A 15,325-nucleotide genomic window follows, 5' to 3' on the forward strand; every position below is an offset into this window, starting at 1 on the left:
CACACACACACACACACACACACACACCCCGAAATGACTTTTCTGAGCTTCAGATCGCCTCTGAACACTAAAAAACCTTTAATTTCATCCCATCTGAATGATTAATAAGGCCAGCAAATATTTTATCACAAATGCAGCGATTCTGAGGACGAGTTGAGCTCAGCAGCAGATGGCACGAGCTGCTGAAGGTTTTTTTATCATGAATATAAAGAATAAAAATGCTTGTGGTAGGACTTTAACTCCGCTCACCAGCAGAACACGCTGAAAGTGCAGTGAAGCGGCTTTCTCCTCTTACCTTCAGATGAATGAGCAGTTAGAATGAAACGACTCATTGGGCTAATCGAGAATGAGAGAGAGAAATGAGAGGAGAACGGAAGCCTCTAGAAGCTCCTCCATCAAAGTCCAGTTTGCACCACGAGCCCATGCAAATGGTAGCCAAGCTTATACAGACTTTCTGAAAAACTGATCAAGCCATACCTAAAATAAATCCACATTATCATGTTTGGATAAGTGAAAGTCAAATGTGTATATTAAAAATACGTATCACCTGTTATGCACTCCATGACTGTCGTTTAATTGATGTAGCTCTCTTAGATGAAAATGAAATGGTAGTTGAGATCAGACCAGCAGGAGTCTCATAACTCATATGATCATGATATGATTTGAATCTGTGTTTGAGCAGAAGCTCAGGAGTCAATCCTCGCTGTTTGAATACCCTTATCAATGCCCTGGAAGTGAAGACAGAGGATTGTGGGCCGTAAAGGGCCAGCGGCGCTGACAGCGGGCAAATAATGGCTCAGTCCAGCCATCACCCCCCGAGATAAGAGCTGCCATTCAGAGAGACTGACACACCAAAGACTGTGAATTCAGCCATTCTAGTGCCCTCGAATGTACAAAAGACTTCATTTATCATTCTTAATACTCTTTAACAACCTCAGACCGGTGGATCAGGACGTTCCTGGAGGACATTCCGCCAAGAACCACCTAATGAAAGCATAATATACGTAACTTAATTCATTATATTTCTGTAATCATTAAAAGAATTATAGATATAATAATAATAATATTAATAATAATAATAAGGGATGCACAATATTGGATTTTTGCCTTTATCCGATATTTTTCAAATCATTTTGGCCGATAGATGATGACGATACCGATATATTTCCTTTTGTTTGGAAACAACATTATTTTTAATTTTGGTTAGTTTTTAACAAGAACTTATTTGTTAGAATTAAATAAACAATAATGAAGTTCTTTCATAATGACAGTACATTGAACATTTGAAAATAACTATAAATAAACTATATTCAAACGCTGCATTTTCTTTTTTCAGAAAGATGCAGTGGTAACCTTAGATCTAACATTTGTAAATGGTCTAAAGCAAAAGAGTTGTAAACATTCTATAAAAAGTTTATAATTTGCTTAAAAAATACAACATATTACACATTAATGAATAAATCAGTATATATAAAATTATTTAATTTAAGTGTCATGTTTGTGATTTTTTTTGTTGTTCATGTAAGCTATAGCTTCTGACCTTTAAATCAAAACATACTTATGATTTTATGGCATCAGTTACTGCTTGATTTAATCAGAAATACAGTCTAAATATTATTTGTGTATTTTGCTTTCATTTTATTAGAAGTAGGCCAACAGCGCTCCCTACGAAATTAAAACTCTTTACAGAGCAGGTAGCAAAACTTTACTTCAAGAATGAGCCACACTGCTGACGTGATCTAATCACTAGCACACCCTGAGCACATGTGAGTTATAGATATAATAATAATAATATTAATAATAATAATAAGGGATGCACAATATTGGATTTTTGCCTTTATCCGATATTTTTCAAATCATTTTGGCCGATAGATGATGACGATACCGATATATTTCCTTTTGTTTGGAAACAACATTATTTTTAATTTTGGTTAGTTTTTAACAAGAACTTATTTGTTAGAATTAAATAAACAATAATGAAGTTCTTTCATAATGACAGTACATTGAACATTTGAAAATAACTATAAATAAACTATATTCAAACGCTGCATTTTCTTTTTTCAGAAAGATGCAGTGGTAACCTTAGATCTAACATTTGTAAATGGTCTAAAGCAAAAGAGTTGTAAACATTCTAAAAAAAGTTTATAATTTGCTTAAAAAATACAACATATTACACATTAATGAATAAATCAGTATATATAAAATTATTTAATTTAAGTGTCATGTTTGTGATTTTTTTTGTTGTTCATGTAAGCTATAGCTTCTGACCTTTAAATCAAAACATACTTATGATTTTATGGCATCAGTTACTGCTTGATTTAATCAGAAATACAGTCTAAATATTATTTGTGTATTTTGCTTTCATTTTATTAGAAGTAGCCCAACAGCGCTCCCTACGGAATTAAAACTCTTTACAGAGCGGGTAGCAAAACTTTACTTCAAGAATGAGCCACACTGCTGACGTGATCTAATCACTAGCACACCCTGAGCACATGTGAGTTCCTCTTATCAGAAAGACATATATCGCATAATTTTCATATCGGGCGATGCCGATATTTAGATTTAAAGCCATTATCGGCCGATTCTGATATTGGTCCAATAATATCGTGCATCCCTAATAATAATAATAATAATAATAAATAATAATAATAATAATAATAATTCTTATTATGAAAATGTTAATTTAAAATAAAAATGAAATAATAAAATGGAAAGTAAATGTAAAAAAAGTTAACTGATTTAATAATTGTGTAAACAGTTATGTATGTCATGAACGTATATTGTAATTTAATTCAATCAAGCATGCAATTTTTTTGGAAGTTGCAATGAAATGTCTATAGTTGCCAATTTAACAAAATTATTATTATTATTATTTATAAAATGTTATTTTAAAATTAAATAAATAGACTTCTTAAATAATATGATGATTTAAGTCACAATTCATGAAAAACCTTGAGATCTGCCATGGCTCTTCGTGAAAGAAGTAGTGATGTCCGATTTGTGAAAGAATTACTCTTCTGATTCGGATCTTTTAAAATAAATCATTTGATTCAGAAAATGGCATGACTTTTTAGTTCACAAATCGTTTTTTGCGTTCAATTTGCTGATTCAATGATTCACTCACTGGTTCACTGACTCAAAGTATTGAGTTCTTGAGTTCAACTTATTGAATCAATGATTCACTCATTGGTTGGCGGAATCAAAGTAATCGGTTGTGGAGTTCAACCTGCTAAATCAAAGATTCACTCACTGGTTGACTGAATCAAACTAATTGGTTCTTAAGTTCAACTTACTGACTCAATAATTTACTCATTGGTTCACTGAATCAAAGTAATCAGTTCTTAAGTTCAACTTATTGACTCAATGATTCACTCATTGGTTGAATGAATCAAACTAATCAGTTCTTAAGTTCAACGTATTGACTCAATTTACTCATTGGTTCACAAATGGATAGGATTATTGTTCATATTTAATGAAAATAAGTTACTATAAAATGAACACTATCATAACTGATCATATATTTTTTTTAATGTTTAAATTTAACCTCGAACATATACTGATTTATTGATTAAAATTATTACAAAGTCTGAAGAATTTACTATTACAGTTGACTGATCTTATTTCATTAAAACGAAATACATTTTTTTTATGAAAATGTGATACAAAAACGGCATATTTCAACAGAATAAGACTTTAAAGCTAATTGAGTAAGAATACATACAGTATAATTCTTGGAAAATATACAGAAAGCAACAAAAATGGATAGGATTATTGTTCATATTTAATGAAAATAAGTTACTATAAAATGAACACTATCATAACTGATCATATATATTTTTTTAATGTTTAAATTTAACCTCGAACATATACTGATTTATTGATTAAAATTATTACAAAGTCTGAAGAATTTACTATTACAGTTGACTGATCTTATTTCATTAAAACTAAATACATTTTCTTTTGATGAAAATGTGATCAAATTGGGTCATAATTTAAATTATTATCATTTCAATTTAAATATTAAACTGGTATCACATCTACAGAATTCAACAGAATTGGATTTAACAGTATCTAATGTATCTCTTGTTGTTCTTGCATGTGTTTGGATCTTCACTGAGCAGCACAAAACCTTGGATATGTGACATCATCCGAAAAGGAAATCTGTTTCAGAGGATGAGCAAGTTATTACATTCTGATCAAAAACATTACAAAGATAAACATTCTCTTCTCTGGAAAAACACGCACCAACGGATCGCGCACAATGACACAGAGAACGTACGTTACAAAAGTAAACGGGGTCAATTTTGATTTGTTGGCGTTAACATATCATTTTCTGTCGCTAGCATACTTCTTTTATTCCATTATTGAGTTTTGAATGCGTTAAGGAGACAGAATGTTTACCCAGCAGGCAGCGAAGCCCATAAGAATCACTCTATATTCCTTAGAGCTCATTGTTTTGAAGGTAGACACGCTGTTGTGTTACGCTCTGATATTTACGCTCCAGAGGTTTATATTTATCTTAATATTTCATGTTTCTCCCCGCATGGAAGCCACCATTTTAAACCAGCGCCTCATATATGACTCCACAGACACATGTAAGCAAGAAATGTCTCCTGTCTAAAATGTCTTCTGTTTGTGGTGTAAACAGCTCGGCTGTCAGTTAAACATCTCAGACGCCGTATGAAGACAGCTGAAAAACATTTACCACCATCAGAAAAACCAAATCTCTCGTCTCGGGACAGTTTTCTTTGATGTTACTGGCCTCACTTAAAGTACAATGACAAAGTACTATGACAGCATCAGATGGTAATACTATGGTACTTGGCTGTGTATCATAGTTTACATAGTATTTACATATCAAGCATAGGTACAGTAATTCAAAGACTACCATTGTAAAGACATAATACTTGTAGTAAAAGTGACTTTTTTTGTCAATGAGCATGAAGGTTTGTTTTTGTGTATACTTCCTGAAGCATTTCCTTAGTGCACCGTGAGATTTTACAGCCAATAGACTGCCCTCCGTCTCTCTGCTGTTGCCGTGGAAACCAGGCGAGAACCAGAGGGGGGACATGGGAAATGAATTTATATCTCTCAGCTCTAGGATCACTTACTGATCCGCTGCTCAGATCGGAATTAAACTCTTGCTGCACATAAAGGGCGCCGTGGATCAGAGAGAGAGATGAGAAAGAAATGAGGCAAAACAAGCATGCACGTATTGTATACGTATAGAAAAAGCACTTGTTTTCATTCATATACCACTGTGATCAAATCTGCCCATAGGGGAGACAAATCCTGACGGAGATGTCTTTAATATCTCAATTGTTTCTCCTAGATGGCGATGACATTAAATGGAGAGCAAATGGAGGCTGTAGTCTCCTGATAGTGCACCGTGAGATTTTACAGCCAATAGACTGCCCTCCGTCTCTCTGCTGTTGCCGTGGAAACCAGGCGAGAACCAGAGGGGGGACATGGGAAATGAATTTATATCTCTCAGCTCTAGGATCACTTACTGATCCGCTGCTCAGATCGGAATTAAACTCTTGCTGCACATAAAGGGCGCCGTGGATCAGAGAGAGAGATGAGAAAGAAATGAGGCAAAACAAGCATGCACGTATTGTATACGTATAGAAAAAGCACTTGTTTTCATTCATATACCACTGTGATCAAATCTGCCCATAGGGGAGACAAATCCTGACGGAGATGTCTTTAATATCTCAATTGTTTATCCTAGATGGCGATGACATTAAATGGAGAGCAAATGGAGGCTGTAGTCTCCTGACTGTTCTCCTAGTGATCTTGAATGTCTCCTTCAGCTTTGCCAAGACACTACTGTCTGCAATTGAAAGTCAAAGATTTTAATATGAGCATTTCTCATCGAATCGAATTATTGGTAAATTATTCAAAAAAATTTGCCCTCTGACTGTTTGTGTTTCAGACATAAAGGATAATTCAAATTGTGCGGCTTTGTTGTGTGCTATAACTTTCCTAAGCAATCAAACTTGCAATTTTTGTCTGGCAGACAATACAACAAGAACAATTGTATAGACTATCATAGAGATGTGGGAGTAAACTCTTTGGATTTGGTAACGCTGTAGAACACCTTAGCAACCGTATACAGTATCAACACAATAACATGATAATGGAATAGTAACACCCTAGCAACCACTGTCAGCACCTTAGCAACATCCATTCGGAATACTTTATCAATTGAATAGTAACAGCCTAGCAACCCCTTTGAGCATCTTAGCAACTGTATAGCAACATCCACTCACAAATTTTTATCAATGGAACAGTAACACCTTTGAAACCAGCCAGAACACCATAGCAACCTTATATGTAGTAGAACACTAAAAATGACTCAGTACACTTTATGACTAGAACAGTAACACCCTGGCAACCATCCAGAACCCCCTAGCAACCATACAGTATAGCGGTTGTGTGCTATAACTTTCCTAAGCAATCAAACTTGCAATTTTTGTCTGGCAGACAATACAACAAGAACAATTGTATAGACTATCATAGAGATGTGGGAGTAAACTCTTTGGATTTGGTAACGCTGTAGAACACCTTAGCAACCGTATACAGTATCAACACAATAACATGATAATGGAATAGTAACACCCTAGCAACCACTGTCAGCACCTTAGCAACATCCATTCGGAATACTTTATCAATTGAATAGTAACAGCCTAGCAACCCCTTTGAGCATCTTAGCAACTGTATAGCAACATCCACTCACAAATTTTTATCAATGGAACAGTAACACCTTTGAAACCAGCCAGAACACCATAGCAACCTTATATGTAGTAGAACACTAAAAATGACTCTTTATGACTAGAACAGTAACACCCTGGCAACCATCCAGAACCCCCTAGCAACCATACAGTATAGCCGTACACTTAAAGTGACTCAGAATGTTTTAGCAGCAGGACAGCAGCACCCTAGAGACCACTCAGAACACCTCAGCAACTGTATAGCAGTGCACTAACAACCACTCAGAACACTTTAGCAACGGAACATTAACACCCTAGTAACCACCACCACCAAATTTTGTTCACCCAAAATTGAAAATTCTGTAAACATTTACTGACCCTCAAGTAGTTCCAAACCTGTATGTGTTGCTTTCTTCTCTTAAACACCAAAGAAGATATTTTGAAGAATATGGGTACCAAAGAGTTGCCGGTAGCCATTGACTTCCATTAATTTTATTCCATACTATGTAAGTCAATGGCTACCATCAACTGTTTGGTCATCAACATTCTTCAAAATATCCTTTTGGTGTTCAACAGAAGAAAGCGACTCATACAGGTTTGGAACACCTTTAGGGTGAGTAAACGATGACAGAATTATATTTTTTTTGGGGTGTACTACCCCTTTAAATAAATGTAACTGAACTCCTAATTTGTTCTAAGTAGGTTCTTCTGAAGCTGCAGAGAACATCAGGGTGTGTCAGAAACTTTTGATCACTTATATGGACCGGAGTAACCAGTAAAACCGCTCTGCATCATGATCCGAAGATGCACTTTATCAGATCCATCCGCTCTAATTTTATTGATACTCATGTGCTGGACAAACAGGATGTAGAAAAAAAATATAAACCCAGGGATGACTGCAGCGGATCAATGTAGAACAAGATCATTATCGCCGGATTCCACAACCTTGAGAGTCACAAGTGCGTGGCGCACTAAAGCAATCTTCGTAAATTGTTAATGCTTCCTACCGCTATAATACACAAACAGCTGAATGACATCAGAGATGAAGGAAAGGAAATAGGATGAGGATGAGTGTGTGTATGTGTGTATCCTGTAGACATAAGTCTTGCGACTCTTCCTGTGAGGTCGTGCCTCAAACAGGCCAATTAAACGTGGTGCCCACACTCTTGAGCTTTGCTATTCAGATGCGTTCGGTATTAATCACCAAGCTAACAAATCTACTCCTACCCTTTCTGCTCCGACGCCCCCTCTTAAAGACACACTGCACCAACAACAACAGCAGCCCCACATCTTTGTACATTTAATCCCACCAATCACAGCGCTAGTGATAACAGTTGTTGACAGTGCTTCCGGCACCTCAACTTCACCTTTATGCGTTATAGTTAATAAAAGCCCCAACATAACTGAGAGAGCAAGAAAACCTGTTAAATCCTCTCAGAGATGATATAAACATGTGAACACTGTTGACAAATATGAAATCATTATTTGTTAATTCTTTAAAGTATAGTGTTAATATCATCAAATGTGCTCATTAACAGAGGGTTTTGATATTTCAATGATAACGAAGACAAGATGAAAAATGTGGATCATGGCAATAAATAAACAGTTTTAATTAAAATGACCATTGATGAAAATATGATGAGACAAGAAAATACACTTTAACACACACACACACACACACACACACACACACACACACTAAACGAACAACCTAAATCCTGAAGATGAAATCTAATGCTAAACCCATGGCTACTTAATTTTAAACCTTTAATCCTCATTTCTAAACTCCAGTACACTCTTAAAAATAAAGGTGCTTCAAAAGGTTCTTCAAGCGATGCCATAGAAGAATCATTTTTGGTTCCACAAAGAACCATTCAGTCAAAGGTTCTTTAAAGAACCATTTCTTTCTTACCTTTTTGTAATCTGAAGAACCTTCTTTCGCCACAAAGAAACTTTTGTCAAACAGAAAGGTTCTTCAGATGTTAAAAGTTCTTTATGGAACCATTTAGACAAAAAGGTTCTTCTATGGCATCGTGAAGCACCTTTATTTTTAAGAGTGTATAACCTAAAACTGAAACTTCAAAGCCTTCAATATAAATCCTTATGACTAAAACTAATTCTAAAACTTAACTCCAAAGCCTATAACCAAAGACTCAATCTAACCATAAACCTTTAATTTTTAACTGTAAAACCTAAAATAGAATTCTAAAACTGCAGTATTGTTGACTCTTGTATTCTTCATTTCTCACTTTGGATAAAAGCATCTACTAAATGACTAAATTTAAATCCTACAACCTAAAAAATAAATCAAATACTAAATCCTTAATATTTAACTCTGAAACCTAAACTATAACAAAAACAGCCTAAACCCTTAGAACTAAATTAATATTCTACACTGAAAAAAATGTTTCATTCATCCAATTAAAAAAATTTAGGGTAATGATTCACATCTATATTTTTTAACTTGAGCCAATGAAAAATAAACAACTTGCCCTAAGGGTTAAATTAAGGGTTAAAAAAAAACTAGCCTAAAATTTTTGAATTGGATGAATTAAACATTTTTTCAGTGTAATTATATGCCTAAACTAAGTTATAAAATAAACCCATAACTCTTTAGAGGCCAAAGCCTAAAAATGATATACCTTTGACAAAAACCAAACTTTAAACATCCTAAAACGTTCTTTAAAAATCCTAAACACAACATATAATTCCTAAAACTTGAACAAACACTTAAAACTCTATATAATGTCTTAACTTTAAACCTCAACTCCAAAATGCTAAAAATGTGGTATTGTTGGCTCTCATATGTGAGATGGCTTGTGATAAAAAGCATCTAATCAATAAATGTAAAACCTAATATAAATCCTACAACCTACACTCTGAATACTAAATCTAAATCCCAATCCTGTAATATTTAACTTTAATCTCTAAACATCAACAGCAACAACCTAAACCCTAAAAACTCAATTAACATCTAACACTAAACTAAGTCATAAACAAAACAATTTTAACAACAAACTCTAAACCCCAAAAGCCTTAAAAAACCCTTCAGACTGAATCCAAACCCTGAACTCTTTAACTCTAAGTCCTAAACACATTTAAATATCAAAACTCGAATATAAACCCTTAAAACTAAAACTAATTTAAAGTCTTATCTCTAAACCGCAATCCTAAACCTTTAACCACAAAATCTACAATCTAAACAGTAAAGACTAAATGTAACGCTAAAACCAATCCTAAAATTGTGGTATTGTTGGCTCTTCGGAGAGAGATTGCTGGCGATGTTGGTCATTTATAAGTCCCTTTCAATAAAAGAACCTACAAAATGACTAAACCTAAACCCTTACTACCTTACTTTAAACCAGAAACTCCATCAGTAACAACCTAAACCCTTAAAACTGCATTTAAATTCTAAAACATGAACATAAACCCTTAAAACAAAAACTAATTGAATGTCTAAACTCCAAAACAAAACAAGACAGACTAAATCCTTCAGACCAAATCCAAATCTTGAACTTTTTAAGAAGTTTTTAAACACTAAGTCTTAAACACATTTAGACCCTAAAACTTGAACATAAACCCTTAAAACAAAAGCAAATTTAATGTCTAAATTCCAAAACCTAAACTCCAAAGCCAAAAAAACAAAACAAAATCTAATTAAATGTCTAAATTCCAAAGCCTTAACCCTAAACTCCAAAGCCAAAAAACAACCCTTAAAACAAAAACTAATTTAATGTCTTAATTCCAAAGCCTTAACCCTAAACTCCAAAGCAAAAAAACAAAACAAAAAACCTTAAAACAAAAACTAATTTAATGTCTTAATTCAAAAGCCTAAACCCTAAACTCCAACTCCAACTCCAAATAAAAAAACAACAACCTTAAAACAAAACAACCCTTAAAACAAAAACTACTTTAATGTCTTAATTCCAAAGCCTTAACCCTAAACTCCAAAAAAAACACACCCTTAAAACAAAACAACCCTTAAAGCAAAAACTAATTTAATGTCTTAATTCCAAAGCCTTAACCCTAAACTCCAAAGTCAACAAATGAAAGAAAAAAAATAATTCAGACTAAACTAAATCATGAGCTCTTTCACTAAGTCTTAAACACATTTAAAATCTAAATCGTGAACATAAACCATTAAAACAAAAAATCACTCAATGTCTAAACTCCATACTTCAACCCTAAACCTTTAACCTAAAGTCTACAATCCAAGACTAAACCTAACCCTTTTTGACCATTACTGTTTCTAATTCACGTTTGATAAAACCATTTACCAAATGACTAAATGTAAATTCTAAACTATAAAGCAGACAACCTTGAATGCTAAATCTAATCCTAAACCCTTATCTCTTTAACCCTAAAGTACCACGTCTAAAGCCTGTGACATAAACACCTTAAATTCGCAGTGTCGTTCTTATAGTCCAATAGATCAGAGATGCTACAGACAGGCAAGAAGGCGATGACATTGAGACCTCCGTCAGACGTGGACGTGATCCCTCAGAATGAAACATAGGCTCATTACAGGCCATCGGCGGGGTCTGAAGAAAGACATTCACAGGCCGTCATCTGAATGTTTCACTGGCGTCTCGCTCCCCCCTCCAGTTCCATTGCATCATTTGATCTGTCATGACACTCAGCGATCCCTCTGGACCGTGTGCGGCAGCACATCATGGTGATACACCCGCTGGAACCCCATGAGTGGAGGGCTGGCCTGCTGCGGGAACTGTCTAGATTAATATTTGATGGCCTGGTGTGTCTCCTGGCAGCTTTCTGACTTTAATTAAGAGCCAGGATGGTCACTAATCTCTGTTTACGCAACGCCGAGTCAACCTGAAGAGCGCTGTCAACATCCCAGCAGACCTTCAGAGCCAAATACACACGCCCAGATGAGACCAGAAGAGCAGAGCTGCGGCGACCGACGGTAAGAGAGATGAGCAAAGGCAGATGCAGATCGAAGGAAATTGAAGTTTTGCACTTTTCCAAGGTTTTTATGAACTGTTGCTCCTTTCCAACGGCAGCTTTTCGGATGTGGAAGAAAACAGAGGAAATTAAATTTCTGGGAGACATTATGAGAGATGCGTGTGATCTGTGACTTATCATATCGAACAACCACTGATATATATACAGTGGTGTGAAAAAGTGTTGGCCCCCTTCCTGTTTTTAATTTTTTTTGCATATTTGTCACACTTAAAAGATTCAGATCATCAAACTAATTTTAATATTACACAAAGATAATGCAAGTAAATACAACATGCAGTTTTTAAATGATTATTTATTTTATTAAGGGAAAAAAAGCTGTCCAAACCTGCCTGGCCTGACGTGAAAAAGTAATTGCCCCCTAAATCTAATAACTGGCTGTGCCTCGTTTTGCAGCAACAACTGCAATCAAGTGTTTGCGATAACTGGCAATGAGTCTTTCACATCGCTGTGGAGGAATTTTGGCCCACTCTTCTTTGCAGAATTGTTTTAATTCAGCCACATTGGAGGGTTTTCTAGCATGAATGGACTGCATCTCAATCGGATTTAAGTCCGGACTTTGGTTTGGCCGCTCCAAAACCTTAATTTAGTTTATCTTGAGCCATTCAGAGGTGGACTTGTTGGTGTGTTTTGGATCATTGTCCTGCTGCAGAACCCAAGTTCGCTTCAGCTTGAGGTCATGAACAGACATTCATGACATTGACATTCTCCTTCAGGATTTTCTGATAAGAGTGCAGAATTCATGGTTCCATTTATCACAGCAAGTCTTCCAGGTCCTGAAGCAACAAAACAGCCCCAGACCATCACACTACCACCACCATATTTTACTGTTGGTATGATGTTCTTTTTCTGAAATGCAGTGTTACTTTTACGCCAGACGTAACTTTTGTCTCGTCAGTTCTCATAGTATTTTCCCAAAAGTCTTGGGGATCATCAAGATGTTTTCTGGCAAAACTGAGACGAGCCTTTATGTTCTTTTTGCTCAGCAGCGGTTTTCGTCTTGGAACATGCAGACCATTTTTGCCCAGTCTCTTTCTTATGGTGGAGTCATGAACACTGACCTTAACTGAGGCAAGGGAGGCCTGCAGTTCTTTGGATGCTGTGGCGGGGTCTTTTGTGACCTCTTGGATGAGTCGTCGCTGTGCTCTTGGGGTAATTTTGGTCGGCCGGCCACTCCTGGGAAGGTTCTCCACTGTTCCATGTTTTTGCCATTTGTGAATAATGGCTCTCACTGTGGTTCACTGGAGTCCCAAAGCTTTAGAAATGGCTTTATTACCTTTTCCAGACTGATAGATCTCTATTACTTTCTCATTTGTTTCTGAATTTCTTTGGATCTCGGCATGATGTCGAGCTTTTGAGGATCTTTTGGTCTACTTCACTTTGTCAGGCAGGTCCTATTTAAGAGATTTCTTGATTGCGAACAGGTGTGGCAGTAATCAGGCCTGGGTGTGGCTAGAGAAATTGAACTCAGGTGTGATAAACCACAGTTTTAACAGGGGGGCAAACACTTCTTCACACAGGGCCATGTAGTTTTGGATTTTGTTTTCCCTTAATAATAAAAACCTTCATTTAAAAACTGCATGTTGTGTTTACTTGTGTTATCTTTGACTAATATTTAAATTAGTTTGATGATCTGAAACATTAAAGTGTGACAAACATGCAAAAAAATAAGAAATCGGGAAGGGGGCCAACACTTTTTCACACCACTGTATATATACACAGTATATATAAAAAACAAATACTGATATTCAGAAAAAAAACTTTGTGTGACTTTGAATAAAATGAAAGAGATGGAACTACGAACTATATTTTAAACTAAATTCACAAACCCCCAGATTAAAATACTTGTGCCTGGTTAAAAATTGAATCTAACTGCCCATGAATCAAACAGGACTTTGTTTTAAAACTAACATACACCATCCTAGATTAATTTGGGAAATATTAAGATCATAAGATTTATTTAAGAGTGTGACATGCTCACCATTTTCCATCTGTGCAATGAATTTCGGATGTAGATGTTCTGACTGAAATTTTGGGTCACAGTCCTGCAGTGTGACTGTTGCTATGACAACCATCTAATGAAAACCAATAGGAGCACAGAAATTAAAAACAGTAAAACATTTATATTAGATATGATATGCTATGGAAGCTTGTTTCTGCTACATGATTAATAATAATAATAATAATAATAATAATAATAATAAAATAAATTCTGCACAGTTCTGAGTTTATATCCCACAATCTGGCTTTTTAAATTTTTTTTATCTCAAAATATCTCAGAATTACGAGATATAAAGTTGCAATTAACTTTTTAATTTATTGGCAGAAACTAAAAGTCAGAATTTTGAGATGGAAACTCAGAATTCGGAGAAAAAAGTCTGAATTATGAGAAAAACGTCAGAATATTAATTTACAAATATAGGCATACTATTGTTACATGTTTGCTCGTAATACATTTATGCTATGTTAACTGATACAACTAGAAATGTTAAAATATATGTGTAGAAAATAATAAATCAAAATTTTCAGCATGATGCCTGCTGTATTACACTACATTAAAGCACTTAACCTTATTCTAAAGTGTTACCATAAATATCTTTAAAAGTCTTCATTCTTTTACATTATGATCTTACTTTCAAAATTACCTCAAGTTTGTTTACTCGTTCACCCAACCACGACAGACTCCAGATGCTATGCTTCTTATTTCCCTTTCTGTGTAGAACACTGGGTGATAAAAGATGCTATGCGGTCTATCTTGGCTTTCCCCCAAAATCTCACCGCATAATGTGAAAAGGTGCACCAGGCTTAAGGGTTTCCTCTGTCATCCCCGTTGGGCTTGAGATATCCCATAATGTGCTACAGCTGTTTGGCGAAGCAGCCTGTAATGACACGAGGTGGCCGCTCGTTTCTGGTGTTAATGACGTGCATTCTGCTGTTTACATGATTCTGGCCCATTAACTCAAGAGATTCCTCAGATCGGCTTTATTATTGTGCAGAAAAGCAACTATGACCTTTGGTTTTTTTCTTTCCGAGAAGCCACCATCAAAGGTTCATGTGACCGAATAAACAGGGAAACCGCAGTGTAATTATTACAATCACCTTCAGTCAGACTCATAATGAAGTGTGACTAATTAGCTCCCAGACAGAGTTTGAACCGGTGTCTGTGTTTGACACACTGACTCTGTCGAACATCACGACTGCTGCGCTACAGCTTTGTCCGCACTTCATCTGCATTATATATGAACCGTATAAAGTTAAAAGGGAGGTTTTCTAAACTTTTGTTGAAGTACACAAGATTACACTAGGTTTCCTCAACCAAAATGTAGTTTTACATGACCATTTTCAGTCTTCTCTATGACTCTCACAGTTAAACTGTGTGCTACTGTAACTTTAAGACATGCAAATGATGACTGTACTTTAGTGTGGTATGAACGATTTTATTTTAAATAAGCAACATCAACTTAATTTCTATTTAGTCCGAAAGTGTATTATGCTATAAAAATAAAAACTTGTTTCCAATAGCAAAAACTACAGCATATATAATGTATTCTTTACTAAAATCAAACGGTCAAAAATGGCCCAAAGACAACAGAACAGTTATGTAAGAACATCTAATGTTTAAATGCTTTGAA

The 15,325-nt window shown here is 35.3% G+C and overlaps 1 protein-coding gene across 14 annotated transcripts in view; it reads right to left on the bottom strand.

Annotated features, from left to right (window-relative positions):
- Window positions 1-15,325, bottom strand: part of LOC107560004 (leucine-rich repeat and immunoglobulin-like domain-containing nogo receptor-interacting protein 1) — a 107,776-nt gene that overhangs the window by 71,364 nt on the left and 21,087 nt on the right. For 3 of the 14 annotated variants that reach the window (XR_001605677.1, XR_001605676.1, XR_001605675.1), the window contains 2 exons: window positions 13,675-13,768; window positions 10,854-11,734 (listed from right to left, as the gene is read on the bottom strand). The exons of 8 other annotated variants lie outside the window; for them this stretch is intronic. The gene's annotated coding sequence lies outside the window, so the exon portion shown is untranslated. Of the gene's footprint in view, window positions 1-3,987; window positions 4,162-10,853; window positions 11,735-13,674; window positions 13,769-14,338; window positions 15,021-15,325 lie in introns of those variants that run through there. 3 more of the 14 variants (XR_001605680.1, XR_001605681.1, XR_001605678.1) reach the window with 3 other exon arrangements.

Source organism: Sinocyclocheilus grahami, unplaced genomic scaffold (genome assembly GCF_001515645.1).
Source record: "Sinocyclocheilus grahami isolate Dianchi unplaced genomic scaffold, SAMN03320097.WGS_v1.1 scaffold707.1, whole genome shotgun sequence".
Lineage (NCBI taxonomy): Eukaryota > Metazoa > Chordata > Actinopteri > Cypriniformes > Cyprinidae > Sinocyclocheilus > Sinocyclocheilus grahami.